Source organism: Ochotona princeps, chromosome 22 (genome assembly GCF_030435755.1).
Source record: "Ochotona princeps isolate mOchPri1 chromosome 22, mOchPri1.hap1, whole genome shotgun sequence".
Lineage (NCBI taxonomy): Eukaryota > Metazoa > Chordata > Mammalia > Lagomorpha > Ochotonidae > Ochotona > Ochotona princeps.
This window is the reverse complement of record NC_080853.1, coordinates 7,817,340-7,839,400: the sequence shown is the minus strand read 5'-3', so window position 1 is coordinate 7,839,400 and position 22,061 is coordinate 7,817,340. Positions and strand designations below refer to the sequence as shown.

The 22,061-nt window shown below is 47.3% G+C and overlaps 1 protein-coding gene and 1 non-coding gene across 2 annotated transcripts in view; both read right to left on the bottom strand.

Moving 5' to 3' along the window:
• B4GALT5 (beta-1,4-galactosyltransferase 5) overlaps positions 1–22,061 on the bottom strand; it is a 69,109-nt gene that overhangs the window by 42,195 nt on the left and 4,853 nt on the right. The gene's annotated exons all lie outside the window — the stretch shown is intronic.
• Positions 20,958–21,064, bottom strand: LOC118760215 (U6 spliceosomal RNA). Its single transcript, XR_004996651.2, has one exon. It is a non-coding gene; the product is annotated as a U6 spliceosomal RNA (small nuclear RNA).

Here is a 22,061-nt window from a genome sequence, read left to right as displayed (position 1 = left end):
TACATGGGAGACCAGGATGAAGCTCCTGGCTCCTGGTTTCAGCCTGGCCCAGCCCTGGCTATTGTTGGCATTTGGGGAGTCAGAAGTGGACAGGAGTCTATCAATCTCACTGCCCAGTGTCCAGTCAACCCCTGTCACTTCTATCTTTCAAATAAATACATGAATATTTTAAAATGAGGACACATTCTGAGAAATGTGTCATTAGGTGATCTTGTATATGTGAACATCACAAAGTACCCACACAAACTAAGATGGCTATAGCATGGCTTGACATATCATTGTACAGGACCAAACCTGTAGACCATACTTAGCCAAAATATTATTTATTAGTATTTCTTTCTTTAAAAAGACAATTCTTAAAGAAAGTTTTATTTTTTTTTATTTCAAAGACAACATTATAGACAGAAGAGGAGAGACAGAGAGAGAGAGAGAGATCTTCCATCTGCTGGTTCTCTCCCCAGATGTCTACAATGGCTGATACGAGTCTAGCCGGAGCCAGAAACCAGGAGCCTCCTTCAGGTCTTCCACATAGGTACAGAAGCCCAACACTTAAACCACCTCCCATTGCTTTCCCAGGTGCATTAGCAGGGAGCTGGATCAGAAGCGAAGCAGCTGGGACTCAAATCAGGATGCTGGAGTCACGGATGGAAATCTAACCTGCCTGTGCTACAACACCAACATTGGTCAAAAGATTTATTTTTATTGGAAAAATGGATTTACAGAGAGAAGGAGAGACAGAGAGAAAAGACTTCCTTCTACTGGTTCACTCCCCAAATGGCCACAATGGCCAGCACTGAGCCAATTTGAGGCCAGGAGACAGGAGCTTCCTCAGGGCCTCCTACGCCGGTGCAGGTTCCGATGCTTTGGGCCATCCTCTATTACTTTTCTTTGCTTTTTTCTTTTCCTGCTGAAGTCCTAAGGTTTAGGACCCAGACAGGATTCCACAATCCTCCACTACTTTCTCAGACCATAAGCAGGGAGCTGGATGGGAAATGGAGCAGCTGGGACACAAACCACCGCCCACATGGGATACCGGCCCCCAAAACACTCTTACAGAACATTTGACAGTGCATCAGTGAAGACCAGCCATACTCCCCAGGGGACATTTCTTGTTGTCACAGCTAGAGGAGGGGGTGTTACTGGCATGCAAATAAGCTATAAGGCACAAAACGCAGCAACAACAAAGATCCAGCCCCTGATGTCAAACAGTGCCTCACACCACTTTTAAATTCTTCTGCTGGCACTGAGTTTTTAGTCAACCATGGATACCACTGAATTAAAATGGACATAGAGATGCACAAAGTGTATGCTAGCCAGCCCACTTTGTAACAAACACCATACTTTTTTTTGGATTCTTTATAAATGATTTCTTCCTAGACAGAGCACAGACTGACAGCCTTTTCTGCTATATAAGGAAATATATTTTCAAGACCCATGTGAGATCTGCATGAAACAGTTTCAGTTTTGCATTAACAGAAAAGAGTTTGCGGCAGCCCAGAAAACCTTCTGGGAACAACCAGAGAAGGTGGACTGTACAAATAATAATAAAACTCGGACAACTTCTGCAGAGCTGAGACGCCCAGGACTTGAGAAGGCACAAGTCTGGATGAGGGTGAACCCCCAGGGGCATGCAAACACACTGCAGCTGTGCCACCCCTGCACCTGTCAATTCTAGGCTCCAAGAAGACACTGGGGAAGTAGATAAATGAAGCTCCTGGACACAGGCTTGGGGCCAAGCCCGACAGGCAGAGAAACAAGCAGAACTTACTGCAAACCTATCAGCTCCGAGGAAGCAAGAAATGGAGATGAGGGCCAGCGTGTAAGCAGCAGGAACTGAGCCCTCAGGCAGGATCTCAAAGCAGCAGGGGACAGGGGCTTGGAAACCAAGCAGGAAACCTCTGAGGGGCACGCACAGAAGTTTTTTGCTAGTCCCATGTGCTGGGGACCACAGCTGGGAGGAAGGGCCCCAGGAACACCAGGTTCTTGCGTGAGACTCCCCCAGGCCCCGATTCAGGCACAGGTGGATGCTGACCCAAACAGCATCCTGGCTGCGGACACCTCAGTGGCCAGGACAAGAGACAGGATCAGTCCCCATCCTACTTCCTTTGCAAATGGAGCAAGACCTCTGGAGGACGACAGAATCTAAGGGCTGTCACATCTTTTTAAAACGCACAATGCCCAGTTTTCCACCCAAACTGCTTCCTTCCCCTACCCCTGTCAGGCCAGGAAAAACAGGCTAGACAAAATGACTGAACGTGGAAAAGAAAAGCCAGCTAACAGCACAATTTTCAAAAGGTGATACACATCTAGGGCAGGTATCAATCACGGGTCTCAAAAGGAAGATGGGAAAAGAGCATTTCACCTGAAAATTGGAATCTAGTTTAGAAAGCATCAAGTAAAAATTCCAGCAATTAAGAATGGAATAGGTGGATTTGATGTTGGACTAGACACAGCAGAGAGAGGAAAGGAAGAGGGCTTGGTGGGGTTGGGGACTGAACTCTACTGAGAGCTGGGCTTTAGCAAGCGTGTTTAGGGCCTGTTGGCTGTGACGCATGGCAATAACCCAGGAGCGAATTCCTTGACAATTACACGGGGCAGCTGTCACTTCCTCATTTCCAAGACAGTGCAGTCATTGGAAAAATAACCTTTAGACCCAGCAAGGAGGACACTGTGAGATCTTTAAACCTGACAATGTCTGGCTCCTGCTCTACCAGTCTCCAAGTCAGAAAGTTCAAGGCAGTCTCGGGTTTAAATGATTCCCCTCCTATCCTGTGATAACTGAAACCTTCAAACACAAAGAGCGTTTGAAACACACATTATTAGGAATGCTTTCAAGCATAAAGCTGAAAGGATTGCATAGTGAATGGCCACACATCCGCCACTTTGATACCAGTCACGCACTCCTCACAAGTGTATTTACCTACTCACTCATCGCTTCATCCTACTTTCTAATGTGCTTCACTGGTTAAGTTTCAGCATGCCTATTATTAATGAGAAATCAATAGTTGCCTTATTCCCCTTCACTGTAGGATTAATGAGAAGTCAGTCTTCTTCCCCTCTCCTGGTGTAACCTTCACAAGACAGGCGTACACCTGCTCAGTCTTGACAAACGCATACACTTGTGTGACCCGAGTTCCTTCCCTTCTTCCCTCCTAAAGAAGATTAAAAAAAAAAAAAGTGATTTTCACTTTATGTGAAAGAGACATTGAGCTCCCTTCTGCTGGTACACTCCCCAAATGCCTGCAACACCCAGCTAATGCACTCAGACAAGGCAGCAAATTCTCCATCACTATCTCATCTCCATCTTCAAAAAGTTAAAAAGCAATAATACTAAGTGAAAACACAGTTCTAAAACTAAATTTAATATTTATAGATGTAAAGCAGGAAAAAGGCTACGCTCCGAAGTTCCCATCAATCGCTGAACTGATCTAATGCAGCTGTCAGTATCCATTAATAGTGCAGAATTCAGTCATAAAGACAACATACCAATGGACAGTTCACCATAGTTTCCCTTTAGCCAATAACTACTCTTGTTTTTATGAACTTGTGGAGGCACAAACTAGGCCTAGGGACGGGGACAACAGAAGGCAACAGCACCAAAAAACAACAGTATGCACAATATATAATATTTTTATACTAAGTAAAAGTTACTGGGGAAGAAGCAAAACCTTCAGTGAGAGCCGGCCCATGTGTAATGCTCCCCAAGTGACTAAGCTTATGATACTCTGATTACACCAGGCCCTTTGCACCTGCCTCATGCTTGCAGCTACTCCTGGCCCTCCCAGTGGACAAACCCCTTGCCATCTCACTTGTCCATCAAAACAAATGCACCTGTCTTCAAACTCTGACCACCCCCATCACCCCAGGCTTTCTCACTCTAGCCAGTGCATTCTCACCTGCCAAGCTTTCTTTTTGTTTTAAAGTCACTGTTGCCTGCATTATTTAAAAAAAAAAAAAGGCATGTTGACTGTGCTGTTTCTATTCATACGCAAACCTCTGTTTTATTCCCAACCACCCAAAAAAAAAAATTCCTTATCTCCTCACCCAAATCCAGCACTTGGTGTATGAGGCTCTCCGTAGCACCTTAGGGTGCCACCTAGACTATCTCTCAGTTCCAGACTTGGAGATGCCTGGGAGGCTAAGTGGACTTTCATTCTCTATGACTCCACTTCGACTTTTGTAAAGCACAGGGACAAGCCCAGGCATCTTGAAGATCCTCTCCCAGATGATGCCTGCAAGCCCTTTGAGCAGTGACCCAGAATCCCACAACGTGCTTCAAGCGCTTCTGCAGATGTGTGAGACCCACGACTCTGTTTTCTGAACTCTGACTTCTGGACTGCTCAGAGAACAGCCTTCCTGTTATCATGCTTGTCCATTACCAAAAAGCAGGCTGATTTCCTCACCACTTCTTATGGGACTTTTAAAAGGCCTGAATTGTGCTCAGATCAGATGAGCCAGGCTGTTAGGGACCAAAGGAGGGCAAGCAGCAGGGTCTGTGGGTTTGCCGCTGGGGCAAGCAGCTCGGCAGGAAGAACAACCCTCTGCAGGAGGAATAATCTAATCCAGCAGCCTGGGGTACAGACACAAAACAGTTCATCGAGGCACCTGGAAAATCACAGGAGGGCCACTCCACTTGTAACTATTTGCCACACTGTACCTGCACACGCACAACAAAATGAATACCACTTACAAGTTAGGAGACTTCGAAAAAAAATGTAACTTCTGCAAGCCCTGTAATCTCATTTTCAAACAACTGTCTCAAGCAGCCCTAAGACACAAGTAGATACTAACAGGAAATGCCCAACAAAGGGTCCTGTACCTGCTGCTATTGCCTCAAGGGAAACAGAAGACAGGCTGGAAGAAAAGGGGTGGGGATGGGGAGAAATGCAAACTTCAGATGGAAATCCTCAGAAAGGAGGTCTCTTTAACTGCAGTGCCCACCTGCCATAGCGAAGACTGCAGTTGCCGGTGTTGTAGGGTTTTTGAACCCCGAATACTGCAGCAACCTCAAATTCTTGTCTCCCAGGAAAGAAGAATTTTCATGCGGACGCAGTTTAGTTTTAAAGTAAGATTTATTAGAAAAGCTGAGAAAGGAGACTCCCGTCCTAGTGACGAGAGGGGGTTCTGAGATAGAAAAAGACCCTTACCCCCTGCCATAGTGGCAGGAGGAAAAGCAAAAAGACCCTAGTCCCCTGCCATAGTGGCAGGAGGAAAAGTTAAAAGAGAAAAACCCATATCAATGGTGGGGAAAGCATCTTTTAAAGGCTCCCCTCAAAGATGTTTCTCCATAAACAAAGGAAATTTCTGGTTTCCATGGTACCTGGCCTTGGGACAAAAGGCCAGAAAGGTGTCACTGGCCAACTTCCTTGGTCCCTTTCTAATGATAAAGAGGCCAGTCTGAAGCCCACCCCCTTGGCAATGGCTGGAGACAGAATTGGGTGGAGGCTTCAGGTGGGGAATAGATATGTTAATGTCACCCTTGTCTCCTGGGGGAAGCACTCCTGATAAGATATGCATTTGTCTTGGGAGAGACGTGCTCTGGTGAATCCAAGACATGGTGGGGAAAATAACCCTTTATATTTGGGAAGAAAAATGACTTGGGGACCCAGAAAACCCTAACTGCCTACCACCCAGTCTAACTCCTCTCACACCGGGAAGGAGACTCATGGTAACAATGGGGACTCAGACCGTCACTCTGCCACCTCTGTCAGAAGAAATTAGGACTGTCCAGAGATTTTCAGACAGGTGCAGGGACAAGGTTTTCAGGCTGCAAAACCAGATGACATGGTCAAGTAAAAAAAAAAATTTTCCCTAAAATATAAATGTGTTCATTCAAAAGTTTTATGGAGCCTCTTACACTTTTCTTTTTCTTCAGCAGTTCAGTCCTACAGCCTTTGAAGAAGGGAGTTGGGGGGGACAAGCTAGACAGCTAGGTGGTAGGGGAGAGGTAGGAGAGAAGGTTAGGAGGCTGGCCTCAAGGGAGATGCCAGGGTGGGACGTCAGAGCCCAGGTGGGGTGTTAGTGAGCAGCCTGGGGCAGGTGTTGGACCCAGGGAGGAGGAGAGAATAGCCCAGCAGAGAAGACAGAAGCTAGAAAACGGAAGCTGGGATTCTAGCCAGCAGGCGAAAGATGCAAACACGGGACGGGAGAGAACTGGAGAGCACAATCAGGTGTTGAATGAAAACTGAATATTGCTGTGGCTTCCTAACCTTCAACATGGAGAAATAAACTCAGGAGTCATGTGTACGTGTGCACGTGCAGATATGTGTCCCACACTCCACACGCTGAAAAGGGCGAAGCCAAACCATCCCAATAGCAATGAGCACCCCTGGCACCCAGTCCTGGCTTCTAAAACACCCCTTCTGCACTGAAAAGCCTCAGTTCCTTTGGAGAAACCGGCAATTCCAAGGCTGGGACAGAAAAAGCAGAAAGTGTTCCAGGTTTTTGGGCTTTCCCAGCCTCATCAGTAGGAAGCCAGTGCTGCAGGCGATGTTTATTAGCTGAGGTATGCCACAGGGCTGGGCCGTTATCTAGCTTTTATTGAATGACTGCAAGGCATGGTGGTGCCTGGGAATGCTGAATACAATCACCTTCACAGAAAATAAGGGCTTGCATCAGCAATGTTCTTCGGGTTCTATACCTGCAGATATTTAAAAGGAAGATGGAAAAAGAAAGCATGCCATTTAGCTTCACCCTGATCACTAAGAAACACCCCAAGATTTCCTCTAAGACTTGCAGGTAGGATCTTCCAAAGGGTTGAAAGGTACAGGTCATGTTAGTGGAAGCCACACAAATTAACTTCAACTACACATTTATCTCGTACTCCAAGTGCAGACTTAAAGGCTCAGTGTCTCACGCAGTGGTGTGTGTACAAGAGTTTAATGTGACCCATGTAGTCCAGCCCTTTGCTGGACTTGGTTCATCTCTGGATTGCTTCTTGAGCCTCCAGAGTTTCCTTACTCTCGAAACACGAGAGAAATAGCACCAGTCTGGGGGAAATAATCCTTGGGCCCAAACAGATCTCTAAGACTTTATCTCTGCTCTATTCCAGTCAAAGGAAGAAACAGAATATCGCACCACCCCAGTAAACAAGCCGTAGTGACATCAGAAATTCTTCTATTTCATTTCGTCAGTATTATTCAGGAGTGAGATATAAGAGACTAGATCCCCAAGGGGTCAAGGATTTCCTATCAGGCTTTTCACAGATCAGTAAGCAGCAAGTATGTCTTCTTTCAAGAATCCCTGGTTAGAAAAAATCTTCGGTCAGGACACTAAGTTTCATTATACTGGGGAGGCAGAATTACCCAAGGAAAGACTGTGTGGCCTGGAGACTGTAACAGGTGATTCTAGCATAAACAGTGCTGATTCAATGGTTCCCTTTCCTTTTTCTGTAGGAAGTTCTCAAGGTGCAAAACCTCCAAATATCTGAGTGTAAACATAATAAGAAAACAAAGAAATGAAAGATTATGAGTAAATTCTTACAATTTCTTCTTATCTTAAAGTTGGTTTGGTAGTATTAACATGATTCTGCAAAAACAAGTGTGGTTAACATTTATCAGTTCCTAATTAACATGACTCATTCTGGAATGTCTCTGAGGACATGGTTTACATGACCAATCAATGGTAAGTGTTCAAAATGCACAGGGAAATGAATGTACCCATACAATACAACCTCCAATCTTCGCAGACTATTTCCACTACTTTCAATGCAGAAATAACAGTAAAAATAGTAACACTAAGACCAATGGTGGTGTTTAATTCTTGATACTGGGGAACATTACTAAAATGCAAACTACAGGGCCCGGCGGCGTAGCCTAGCGGCTAAAGTCCTTCAACGCGCCAGAATCCCATATGGCCACAGGTTCTAATCCCAGCAGCTCCACTTCCCATCCAGCTCCCTGCTTGTGACCTGGGAAAGCAGTTGAGGACGGCCCAAAGATTTGGGACCCTGCACCTGCATGGGAGACCCGGAAGAGGTTCCTGGTTCCCGACTTCAGATCGGCACAGCACCAGCCGTTGTGGCTCACTTGGGGAGTGAATCATTGGACAGAAGATCTTCCTCTCTGTCTCTCCTCCTCTCTGTGTATCTGACTTTGTAATAAAAATAAATAAACCTTTTAAAAAAATGCAACTACAAAATTATTGCCAACACAACTCCTAAAATAAGATTATTTTCCCTATTTTTTTTCTATGCAAGCTCTGTACTTAGAATTGGTCAAAGCAGACATAAATAGCTGCCAAACTGGCAACAAGAGTCTCAGAAGAAAAATGCCAAGGGAGTAAGGACACAGGTGCCATGCACAAGCCAGAATAGCTTGCTCCCAGAGCCCTTGAGACCCTGGTGCCGCTGCACCTGCTCCCGCAGCACCCTGGGGGGTTGGAGGAGGCAGCTAACTCTACATTCTCGGGGTTCCAGTGAGGATGGGGCAATGGAAAGCAATGAAATTCTCTGGAAGCTTCCCTACAATCAATTGTTTCAAAACCCTTTCTGCCAAGTATTGGTTCACTTTCATGGCTGAGTGACAGGCAGTTTTTCTTTGCCAGCCTCTCTATATTCCAAGCCATCAGCGGAATCGAAAGGACGGAGACATCCACCTGCTGAACACCACACTGCCACAGGCCTTGCCCATGTGTGACAAATCCTCTCTCCTCTCCATCCATGTGGCAATCTGAGAGTCTATTTACAGGTTGTTATCCACTACTCACAAATAAATAGTTGCTTCCTTGAACACCTACATTAGCAAAACATCTGATCAAAAATGAAATCCTATAACCCAACAGCCATTCCAGTGCAGGCTAGCCGTGAGCCTTCATCTGAGCCTCCAGTCTGTGTTTGATGCAGGGGAAGACACAGCCTTTCGGCTCTTTCACCTCCCTCATTTTCACAAGTCCCTGGCCACATCAAAACATTGCTTTCACCTGGGGGGGAGGGGCCCATTATATTGCTCACTTTAGTTTGAAGCTTTCTATCATAGGAAAGTGGTACAGAAAACATGATCTAAACGAGCCAGCCCAAACAGTAGCTATGAACCTGCAGTTGGTGTCATCTCCTAATGCCCAGTGAAATGCGAAGAAGCCCGATGCTTCTAATTCATGCACATCTCGAGATCTTTAATACTTTCCACAAGGAAAAGCCAGCTATGCCGAGAATGGGAGAGGGAAGCCATCCAATCCCAAAGCTGAGACACTTCATAAACACACACAAGTCAATAGCACAGGAAGAATCGGCTGCCCCTCCCAGACACAGCAACCAACAGACAGTAGCTTAGCCTTTATTCAAAAAATTAATAAGTTTAGCAATAGAAGCAAAGTTGTTTTCTCTTTCCCTTCAGTGGTTTGGAGTACGGGATATCAGCTGATTTCACTTTCTGAATCATCTGCATGGACTTTCAACTTCGTGGAGTGTTTGGTTTTTTTTTTTTTTTTTTGGAAGTTATTTTATTTTTATTGAAAGATTTACAGAGAGGAGGAGAGACAGAGAGGAAGATCCTCTGTCCGATGATTCACTCTCCAAGTGGCTGCAACAGGCAATCTGAAGCCAGGAGCCAGGAATTGCTTCCAGGTCTCCCACATGGGTGCAGGGTCCCAAGGCTTTGGGCCGTCCTCGACTGCTTTCCCAGGCCACGAGCAGGGAGCTGGATGGGAAGCAGGGCCGCCAGGACCAGAACCAACGCCCATATGGGATCCCAGCGCATGCAAGGCAAGGACTTTAGTGGCTAGGCTACCGTGCCAGGAGTGTTTCTTCCTCATTTCTCCTACCCCCAACCCCAGCCCTTAATGGATGTAAAAGACGAATCAACTTCTTACATCCTAAGCAAAATTTACCTCTCAAAGGGAAGATTGGTAAGCATATTTCAGACATACAGATATATGGGATTAGGGTTTTGGTGTAGCAGTTAAACTACTGCCCAAGATACCAGGTTTCCATCTGGGTGTCAGCTGTGTCCCAGCAGCTCTGCTTCCCATTCAGTTCCCTGCTAATGCGCTTGGGAAAGAAGCAGGAAGCCCTGTGCCCAGACTCATAGAGCAGGCCTCTGAAGCTAGTCAATTAGCTTGTAGCAGATCCTAAGAGCAATGGCAGTTGTCACAGGGTCGGGGACACATTCGCTGTGTGCTTACTGAGCATCTACTATGACCCTGTCTTCTATTCTCACACTCTACAGGGTGGAAGAAAGAGGACCCGGGTCCAGACAACAGCTGTGGTGTTGAGAAAGTGCAGACCACTTGCATTTCCATCACTGCGGTCCTGTCCAGAATTGCTTCCAATAAATACCAACACCACCACCACCAGACAGTCAACATACCCAAGGGGATTAACAAAGTCAGTGATTTCTAGAAAAGAATTTAAAATTCTTTGGTCATCATGGCACCTGTTGGTGTGTGTGAAGACTGGACTGTGGCAGGCTGGGCTGGGCTGAGCATCTGTCACTTCTGGTGAGATGAGGGTGGAGGAGAAACTGACCAGGCAGTTGCATACATCGGGTAAGTGTGCTGGTTGGTGCGGGTGATGGACCCTGCACCGGCTGGCACATACAGTGTGAAGCTTAAGGACTCCACATGTGAGGTTTCTTGGGGGACTCCCCAACCAGATGGTTGGACTCAAACCCTAGCCACAGGGAAAAAGCACAATGTACATGGTCCAATCTTGGAGTGCATTTGTAAGGACTGGCCCTCCTCAGTTACTGATACCGGTGCAGTGGCCATAGTGCCCAGATGCAGATGGGGGACTTGACAGCTGGCTCATCTAGGCCCGCAGAGGATGTTGAGTGCCTCATCAGATGGAAAGCAGAACAGGTTGGATCACTCTGCTGGCCAAGCTTTGCAACACATTCCTGGGCCTGTGGATGCACTAACATGAACTTGGTCAGACAACAGACTCTGGGAAGATTTTCTCCACCCTGGTGCAACAAAGCTGAGGACATCTCACAACTATCGAAACCACTTACATAACACCTTGGAACACTCCTCCCCACATCAGGGTCTCTACGGCGTGCCCCCACCCCCAGGTGCTGATGTGGTGTGACGGCAGCGGCCCATGCCCTTCCCTCCCTTGTAAACACAGGAGAAGAAAAAACTGAAACATTTGCCCCACCCACCTTCCTCCAGGGCCCACAGCGGAGTGTATCCCTCTCAGCTATGTAAACAATGTCAAAAATAAAATGATACAAAAAATTTTAATTCTTTGTTTAACGCATGATGTCTCCTATAAAAATAAATTCAAAACTAGTATTCATGGCGATTAAGGAACATTAATCCCAACTGAACATCAGTTGAGCTGACTCTCAATGAAAAATAACTGTCCAGATGTACAAAATCACTCAGGACTCAGGGCTCTGAAAATTTACTCAAGACAATATATGCTGCTTAGCCAAGACCTATTTATTTATTTATTTATTTATTTATTTATTTATTTATTTAAGAGATAATGCAATGGCTCAACTGGCTAATCTACCTGCAAGTGCTGGCATCTCTTGGCCAGGGAAAGCAGTGAAGAATGGCCTAAAACCTTGGGATCTTGCACCCATGTGGGAGACTCGGAAGAAGCTCTTGGCTTTGGATCGGCTCAGCTTTAGCCATTGCAGCCATATGGAAAGTAGTCTGGCAAATGGAAGATCTCTCTGTCGCTCTGTAAATTTGCCTTTCCAATTAAATATATATATATATATATATTTGAGATATGTATATATATATATATATTTGAGAGCAGAGCTACAGAGAGAGGAAGACACACACACACACACACACACAGAGTAGGTTCCATTCACTTGTTCACTCCCTAAAAGTTTCAACAGCCAGGGCTGGGGAATCAGGTGCTTCATCCTTGTCTCCCACCAAGGTGCAAGGGCCTAAGCACTTGGCCATCTTCCACTGATTTCCCCTGCGCAGGAGTCAACACAGGAGGTGGCACGACCTACATTGTGTGTTCCAATGACAGGACACACAGCCCAGTCTCTGTTCCCTGAGCCCAGAGATCCTGTTGCTCCAGGGACTCAGAATCCGAGGTTTCCCTGCAACACCAAAGGCCATCAGCGGGGTCCCCATCTCCACAGGCTCTCGTCCTCAGGCCCACGGCCTAGTTGTGATCACCCAGGAGCCATCAGGGTCCTGTCCTGCCCTTCCCAAACCAGCACAGTGCAGCATCATGCAGAGGCCACAGCCTGGTCAGGACCTGTCAGGTCCCCCATCTGCCAAAGGCCATCAGTGTCCCTGTCCCCAACAGAACCTGGCCTCACGCCCCTGGCCAGAGATCACTGAGGATGAGGCCTGCCTAGGACACCAGGATCAGGACCCTGGTCTGCCACTCCCATCCCAGTGCTGTGGCACACTATGGACACAGCTACCCAGAGCCTTAACCACTAAGATGTAGTACGTGCTTTGTTCTTTGCTGTACCCGCACACCCAGTGCCCTGAACAGACCCAACACAGAGGGTAAATAAATGAACCTCAATGAGGGAAAAAAACAAAACAGTCCAATCAGGCCAAGCTGAATTTCGTTATCACAGATCACAAAAGAGAACACTTGGTTCTAAGTACCCATCTGTCTGAGATCACTCTTATTTTTCTGATGTTTAGATACACACATCAGCAGCTCAACGGCTACCAGGAAAAACCCACCAAACAGCCACATTCTGTCATGTCAGAGTGCCGAGAGTCTGCCAGGTTTCACATGTTGGATCTTTTCTATTTCCTCATTCTTTAGCACTCTCGTCGGTCTCTGATGATGTGATGACGGAAATGACAAGGGGATAAACCCTGTGTTTACATCACACTCATTAAGTCATGCAGGGACCACCCAGACAGGCCATGTCTTATCACCACCCGCCTCCCCATGCCTGGGTCATGGAAGGCCTGGGGGAAGCAGAATGTTCCTATGAATGAAGAATTACTACCGGGCACAGCGTGATAGCATAATGGTTAAAGTCCTCACCTTGCACGTGCCAGGATCCCATGTGGTCGGCGGTTCCAATCCCGGCAGCCCTGCTTCCCATCCAGCTCCCTGCTTGTGGCCTGGGAAAGCAGTCGAGAACAGCCCAAAGCCTTGGGACCCTGTACCCGCATTGGAGACCCGGAAGAGCTCCTGGCTCCCAGCTTCAGATTGGTGCAGCTCCAACCGTTGCGGTCACTTGGGGAGTGATCCATCGAATGCAAGATCTTCCTCTCTGTCTCTCCTCCTCTCTGTATTTCTGACTTTGCAATAATAATAAAATAAATCTTAAAAAAAAAAAAAGAATCCACACTTAATACTGAAATCATGCCTTGGGATCTTTATTACAACTGACCATGGACTACTAAATCGCGAACTACATAAGGTGTGGGTCCAGGGTAGGTTAATCCTCTATCTGTGGTGCCAGCATCCCATAGAGGCAGCAGTTCAAATCCCAGCTGCTATACTTTCAACCCAGTTCCGTGCTAACAGTCTGGGAAATCAGCAAAGGACGTGTCAAGTGCTTGGAGCCCAGCCAGGAGGAAGACCCCCCAAAGACACTTCTGCTTCCTGGCTTTGGACTGATTCCACTCCAGCAGTTGCAGCCAACTGGGGAGTGAACCAGCACATGGAAGATCTTCCTCTCTGTCTCTGCTCCTCTCTAAATCTGACTTTCCAATAATAGATAAATCTTTAAAAAAAAAGTTAGAAACTTTTGGGCCTGGCATGGTAGCCTAGAGGCTAAAGTCCTCATCTTCCATGCGCTGGGATCCCATATGGGCACCAGTTCATGTCCCGGTGGCCCTGCTTCCCATCCAGCTCCCTGCATGTGGCCTGGGAAAGCAATCAAGGACGGTCCAAAGCCTTGGGACCCTGCACCTGCGTGGGAGACCTGGAAGAGCTCCTGGCTCCTGGCTTCAGATCGGTATAGCTCAGGAAGGTGGAGCTGCTTGGGGAGTGAATCAGCTGACAGAAGATCTTCTGTTCAGTCTCTCCTCTCTGTACATCTAACTTTCCAGTAAAAATAATAAAATAAACACTTTAAGCAAATTAGAAACTTTTGTACATCAAAGGATACTATAAAGAAACTGAGAGGGCCCAGCGCAATGGTTCAGGGGCTAAATCCTCACCTTGCATTCACCAGGATCCCATACGGGCACTAGTTTGTGTCCCGGCTGCTCCACTTCCCATCCAGTTCCCTGGGAGAGCAGTAGAGGATGGCTCAAAGCCTGGGGACCCTGCACCGGCATGGGAGACCCAGAAGAAGCTCCTAGCTTCAGCTCAGCTCAAGCCATTGTGATCACTTGGGGAATAAACCAGCAGACAGATCTTTCTCTCTGTCTCTCCTCTCTGCAAATTCGCCTTTCCAATAGAAATAAATAAATTATAATAAAATGCATAAAAAATAGAAAGAAAGAAATCAAGAAGAAAAACGAAGGAAGGAAGGAACTGAGACATGAGGTGTCTGGCCCAGCAGCCTGGGATGTCACATCCCCTACTGGTACCTGGGTTGAGTCCCAGCCCTGCTCCCATCGCCACACACCATCCTGGACAGTGAGTGGCAGTTCCATTGGTTGCGTCCCTGTCTCCTGTCCAGAAGACCTGGATCAAGTTCCCCCAGCTTCCAAGTCATTGTGGAGTGATCAGTGAATGGGAGATCTCTGTTTCTCAAGTAAATGAAATAAATAGGATTTCTGAAAGCAGTCAGAAAAAAAAAAAAGCTTACCAAAACAAAAAAAAAAGACAACACACAGAATGGAGAAAATCATATCTGACAAGAACATATTATTATTCAAAATATATAAAGACCTCACAACTAATTAAGAACAAAGAGTCAATGGACTCAGTCTGAGGCTGGGCAGAGCAGGGTGGTCACTTCTCCAAATAAGGCACACGAGGGGCCTACAGGCACAGAGGGGCGGCCCAGCCGTGTGCTCACCTCACTGACAAGCAGCACTGGACCACGTCCCATCTCCTAGGAATGGCTGACACCCAAGGTAGTAAGAAAGTTGCAAGCCTTGAGGAGCTTTTGCTTAAAGGGAACAAAGTTTCTGTTTGAGGCAATTAAAAATTGTGTAGAAGAGAAACATTACAAAATAAGAGCAAAAAACAAAATACCTTAAAAAAAAGAAAAAAGAAGAACTCCAAAAAGAGTGATGAGGACTTGGGTAACAATTAGATGGCAATTAAGACCACTCAACCATGCCCGGAAATGACCAAAATGCAGGACACGTTTTATCTCATATTTTACCACTCAAGAAAAGTCAATTTGGGCAGAATGAATTCAGTCATTTCAACATCATTAATTGATTCCTTCATCCAGAGTAGAGGCAACGCAGCAATGAAGAGACTGGGTTCCCTAGACCAATTTGCTTCACTCATTTCACCGCATACTTAAATGCCTCCACCATGCCACACACTCGCAGACACAACAAAATTACAAATCTGATTCTACAGGGAAAATGAGTTTTTCTGAAAAAAAAAAAAAAAGTTTAAAAATTAGCAAATACTTTTATTAAAAATACGGCTTCAAATATCCCTTATCCTTTAAGCCAGATTAGCATGTTTCCAGTTTCTCTGGTGTGATCACCTTTTTCCTGGACAGAAGTACAGGACTTCTCCCCTTAGTTTAACTATGCAACAGGACTACACTACAGTATTTCAAAAACTCAACTTTCAGACCTTCACAAGTCCGACGTCAATCAACATGTGAGGGTGTACACACATCTCCCCATGTCTAATACACATTACGTATCTGTATATCCCAGCGATCCACACATGTATCCCTACATTCACATCCCTATGTTACATATTTGTATCCAATAATCCATGCTAAGTGTACATCCCAATGATGTTACATAGTTATAGCCCAGTGATGGACATAATTTAGCTCTTCAGAAAGGGATCATCAGCACTTCTCTGAGGGGAAAAACAAACTCCTGCTTTCTCTTTCAGAGTTTATGGTAAATTCAAAAAGTTCACATATTGCTAATCAAGCTCTGAAGACAACCTACCGATGACAAAAAGTTCTTTCTCTTCCTGACATTTAACTACCTCATAAGGTTTGCACAAAAAAAAAATCCCCACAGCTGAGCATGCAGACCGCCTTCTGTTTTACCACACAACAGGGTGGTTTCTCTCAACCTTCCTGTCCCTGGACCTCTTGTCGCACCCCATTCTTCAACATCACAGCACCACCAGGTCACCCACTGCCTGGGAGAGAAGGTGGTAACACACCAGTCACCGAGGTCGCTCCAAAGCCATAGCCAGGCTCCCCCCCCCCCCCCCCCCCGTGGCCTCACAAAGCCTCGGTATCTGTGTCACTTGGAAAGGAGAAGGAACCTGACCCTGGTCACCTCTGACTCAGACTGACAAAAGCCTGGGGAAGGGGAGGAACGTGAGAAGACTCGGGAGCCCTGAATTATTGAACATGGATCCCATGCTTGGGAAAACACCGAGGGCATGTGATAGCAGGAGGTCGCTGTGTGGCAGAACTGCAGACCCACTCGTAGGTAACATCTGCCTGCCGAGAGGTTGTGGGTCATGAGCCCAGGGCTCTGATTCATGCCTCAAAGCTGAGTGCAGGGGCCGGCACAGTGGCTCATACGCTAATCCTCCACTTGCAAGTGCCAACATCCCCTATGGGTACCTGTTCATGTCCTGGCTCTCCACTTCCCAGCCAGCTCCCTGCTTGTGTCCTGGGAAAGTAGCAGACGATGGTTTAAGTCCTTAGAGTCCTGCTCTCCTGGCTTCAGACTGGCCCACTTCTGTCTACTGTGGCCATTTGGGTTGTAAACTAGCAAATGGAAGATCAATCAATCTCTCTCTCTTCCTCTCTGTAAATGTGCCTTTCAGGGTCCAGCTCCGTAACCTAGCGGCTAAAGTCCTCGCCTTGAAAGCCCCAGGATCCCATATGGGTGCCGGTTCTAATCCCGGCAGCTCCACTTCCCATCCAGCTCCCTGCTTGTGGCCTGGGAAAGCAGTAGAGCATGGCCCAAAACTTTGGGACCCTGCACCCGTGTGGGAGACCCGGAAGAGGTTCCTGGTTCCCGGCATCGGATTGGCATGCACCGGCCTGTTGCGGCTCACTTGGGGAGTGAAACATCGGATGGAAGATCTTCCTCTCTATCTCTTCTCCTCTCTGTATATCCAGCTTTCCAATAATAATAATAAATCTTTAAAAAAAAAAAAAAGTCCTCGTCTTGCACACACCAGAATCCCATTCAGGCACCGGCTCATGTTTTGGCAGCCCCGCTTCCCATCTACCTCACTGCTTGTAGCCTGGGAAAGCAGTAGAAGATGGCCCAAGGTCTTGGGACCCTGTGCCTACATAGGAGACCCAGAGGAAACACCTGGCTCCTGGCCTCGGAGCAGCTCAGCTTGACATTGCAGCCACTTGGGGAGTGAGCCAGCAGAAAGAAGATCTTCCTCTATCTCTCTTTCTCTCTTTATATCTGACCTTCCAATAAAAACAAATACTTTTTAAAAGTGCCTTTCAGGGCCCGGCGTAGTGGCCTAGCGGCTAAACACCTCACCTCGAACGCGCCAGGATCCCATGTGGTTGCTAGTTCTAATCCCGGCCACACTTCCCATCCAGCTCCCTGCCTGTGCCCTGGGAAAGCAGTCAAAGACAACCCAATGCCTTGGGACCCTACACCTGCATGGGAGACCTTGAAGAGCTCCTGGCTCCCGGCTTCGGATCGGCGCAACACTGGCTGTTGTGGTCACTTGGGGAGTGTATCATTGGACGGAAGATCTTCCTCTCTGCCTCTCCTCCTCTCTGTATATCTGACTTTGCAATAAAAATAAATCTTTAAATGAATGACTAGATTTGGCAGATTCAAACATAAACTCATTACCCCGAAGTCACAAAGAGCCCCCAAGAGGATGGGGCAGAAAATTCCCTTAACACCCCCAAGATTCTGCCCTTTTAAAACAACACACATTTCTTTTAACTCCCTTCTCCGTCATGCTGTTTTTACAGACAAACCTTGGAAAATGCCAGTTCTGGGCCCGGCAGCGTGGTCTAGCGGCTAAAGTCCTCGCCTTGAACAACCCGGGATCCCATATGGGCCACAGGTTCTAATACCGGCAGCTCCACTTCCCATCCAGCCCTCTGCTTGTGGCCTGGGAAAGCAGTTGAGGATGGCCCAATGCATTGGGACCCTGCACCCGCGTGGGAGACCCGGAAGAGGTTCCAGGTTCCTGGCTTTGGATCGGCGCGCATCGGCCCTTTGCGGCTCACTTGGGGAGTGAATCATCGGATGGAAGATCTTCCTTTCTGTCTCTGCTCCTCTGTGTATATCTGGCTGTAATAAAATGAATAAATCTTTAAAAAAAAAAAAAAAGAAAGAAAATGCCAGTTCTGAGTTCCCAGGCCAATGTCCAGCTCCGTGCACACCATCGGCCAAGTAGACACACACTGCCTGCCCCAAGCAGCTCAACACCTGGGACTCAGAAGTCAATGAGAAGTCCCAACTTGAAAAAATGGAGTGCTGAGGCAGATGGCAGTGAAGCTGCCCCTTGGAGCCCACATGCTCCAAGTGCCCAGGGTTCAAGCCCCTGCTCGAGTTCCTGTCCTGTTTCTTGCTGACATGCACCCTGGGAGACAGCAGGTGAGCGCTCATGTCCTTGGGTTCCTGCCACCTACACGGAAGGTCCTGACAACTCCAGGCTCAAGTCTTCCAGCCCAGCCCCAGCTCCTGTGGTTATCTGGGGAGTGAAGCAACCAGCTGAAGGTCTGCCTCTGCCCCTATGCCTTTTAAATAGATGTCATTTAGATACCATCCTTTTTAAAGACCATCTTCACTTGACAAGTCATTTTTCCTTAACTCACATCTGCTCAGAACTACTCTTGGATTGCTCAGAGACCTTAGGACCTGCGCTAGACAGCCTGCTCACTCCACAGACAAGAAACCTGCAGTACAGTCTCCTAACCATGTGTTTGTATACTTGGACGAGAATCCAACCCTAACCCTCACTTTAATATGCACATTACACCCAGAAAACAGCTCTCTCAAGTGTGGAAATTTCTATCAAGCTCTGTGCACAAAGGTCCTGCACATTCTACTCCAACAACCCTGAGAACAGTGAAAACAACTGGTCCATTCGGGGCTGATCCCAACCGAGTTCTCACGAACTAAGTGGGACCATCCTTAGCCTGACCCGCCTCACCTTCCCCACCCCCTTCACCTCCCCACTCTCCCCTCACTCACAAAAATCCAGCCACACTCATCCTTCCACATGTGCTGGGCGATCCCCCAAGCCCACACCTGAGTGACAGGCCCTTGAGACAAATATCATCTCTCCAAAAGGGCATTCCTAACTAGCCGATCTCTAACAGGCCTCAGCCACCTCTACTGTCCAGACTTCTCTAACACAAGGAAGTCTTACAAGCAAATAAAAGCCCAAGAGCAAACCTCACCATCACCAGCAGCAGCAGCACTGAGTGAGCACACCACAAGGACAGAATGTGCTCACGCACTTGTGGATTACCCACAACCCAACAGCCCCTCTGACCAGGTCTCCCCAGGAGATGCTTGTCGAACATACAAACACACACTGCTCTCCTGAGTTTGACTCCACCAATCACCCAGTCACTGCACACTTTCGCTTTCCTCAAATTACATCTTGCAGCCAGTCTTTTGTAACCACACTATACATGCCTCAGGCTGTCTCAACGATTCTCAACTTTGGACAAGTTAACCACTCAAGCCAGGCTAATCCCATCACAGGCAGTGAATCGCACTCGGCAAAAGTCGCCAAAAGCCTGGAATTCAATGATCCCCCAGAACCACTCACATGGCAGACACTGAAATGCTAGGTGATCATCGACCCACAGCACTTAACACCACTACACAGCATGGGTGCAGGGGTGCATGCCATTACAGGACTGCTTCCAGTCCCTAAAGAACTATGCTTTCACTGACCCTACATGCAGGCCTGCCCCTCCTTTTCAGAGCCCACCCCCGCATCAGCTGGCCCCCAGCTGACTGTGTCCCTCCCACAGCTCTCACCAGCAGGTCACCCCTCACCTCTGCCTTGTTGCCAGGTCTGTATTATAGGGCTGGAGCTGCCCAACACACTGCCCTTGGTAAAAACCTCAAAATGGAGTGTGTAAGCCAGCCAGCGGCAGCAGCAAGCTGACTTTCTCCTGCTTTAGAACACGTACTCTCTCTGGGAACTGGACGAGTCCCCAGCAAACCAAGGGCCACATTCCCGGTGACTGCCACGCTGGACTCCCAATGTCCTACCTGGCACAGGAGGGGAATGTCAGGGTCGGAGCAGAATTATCACCTGGCAAGAGCCCCATGTCTGGGTACCATAACTGATACTGCTGGAACAGCTGCCTCCCAAAACGGCCCAGGATGAGCATTTTTTCATGATTAAAAACAAAAGTTCAATTCCAAAATTCACAGCTTTGCTTCCGGTCCAGCAGAAGTTCTGCAGAGGCCATGAACCACCAGCAGCATCCTGTCACCTGAGGGGCTTGGGCGGGTTTTGTTTCCTCAACCTGCTCTCCAAATAAGGACTCTTCCCAAGCAGGGATTCATGATGTTCAAAGAAACATGAGAGGGAGACCATGTGAAGAGAGAAAGAAGGGTTCTTCACTGGGATCAGTTTTTTCATTTTTAAAAATGTGTAACCCACATCTCCCCATATCTAGAGAAGCTCAGATACAGGCCAGCATTGTGGCACAGTAACTTATGCCCCACCTGCAATACCAGCATGCCATATGGGCACCTGCTGCGTCCTCACTGCTCCACTTCTGATCTAGCTCCCTGTTACTGCACCCAGGAAAGCAGTGCAAAATGGGACACTGATACTACTTCTGGGAGATGCAGACGCAGCTGCTGCCTGCCGGCTTGGCCCAGCCCCAACTGCTGTAGCCATGTGGGGAGTGAGTCAGCAGATGGAAGGTCAATCTCCTTCTCTCCCTATGTAACAACGCAGGACATTTTCCCCCATAAGGAGCACAACAAGCGCTGACTTCATACCATTCTTTCCCTTTGTTTGTTTGTTTGTTTGTTCGTTTAATATGGAACGCTTCATGAATTTGCGTGTCATCCTTGCGCAGGGGCCATGCTAATCTTCTCTGTATCGTTCCAATCTTAGTATATGTGCTGCCGAAGCGAGCACTCCCTTTGTTTTTGAAAGAACTACAGACCGAGCAGGGAGACAGAGCGAGCTTCCATGCACTGCTTTTCTCCCCACATGGACACAACTACTGGGCCCAGGCACATTAGCAAGGAGCTAGATGAGAAGTGAATCAACTGGGGCTTGAACCAGCACCTCTAAAGGATGCTGCCATTACAGGAGGGAAGTTAACTTGCTATACTATAATACTTTCATACTGTTCTTGATGAAGGAAATCCGAAAAGTTCTTGTGATAACTATATGAAACATATACCTCCTCTAAAATCTTAACTATGATATTTGTAAAGAATGCAACTGAATGATTAACTTTTCAAATAACTCACAAGCTTTATTGAGGTATAACTACTTTTTTAAAACATTTTTTCATTTTTATTGGAAAGTCAGATTTACAGAGAGAAAGAGAGACAGAAAGATCTTTCATCTGCTAGTTCACTCCCCAGGTGGCTACAACGGCGGGAGCTAAGCCAATCTGGAGACAGGCGCCAGGAATTTCTTCTGGGTCTCCTATATGTGGGTACAGGATCCCAAGGCTTCCCCAGGACACAAGCAGGGAGCTGGAAGGAAAGTGGAGCAGCCAGGACACAAACCAGCACCCATATGGTATGCAGCACAGGCAAGGCGAGGACTTCAGCTACTAGGCTACTGTGCCAGGCCCAAATAACAAATTTTTTTAAATTCACTAAAAGTTTAAGTTACAGTTACATTTTTTCAAAGAGCTTTATGCTTTGAAAATTATCAGACCAAAGAAAGCAAGTGACTTGTTCAAGGTCATATGGTCAAATCAGGTGGGAGTTGGAGGTCTGAGAGATGGCTCAATTGGCTAATCCACTACCTGCAAGCGCTGGCATCTTATATGGACACTGATTCAAGTTCTAGCTGCTTTACTTCCCATCCAGCTCCCTGCTGTGGCCTGGGAAAGCAGTAGAAGATGGTCCAAAGTCTTGGGACCCTGTACCCACATTGGAGAACCGGAAGAAGC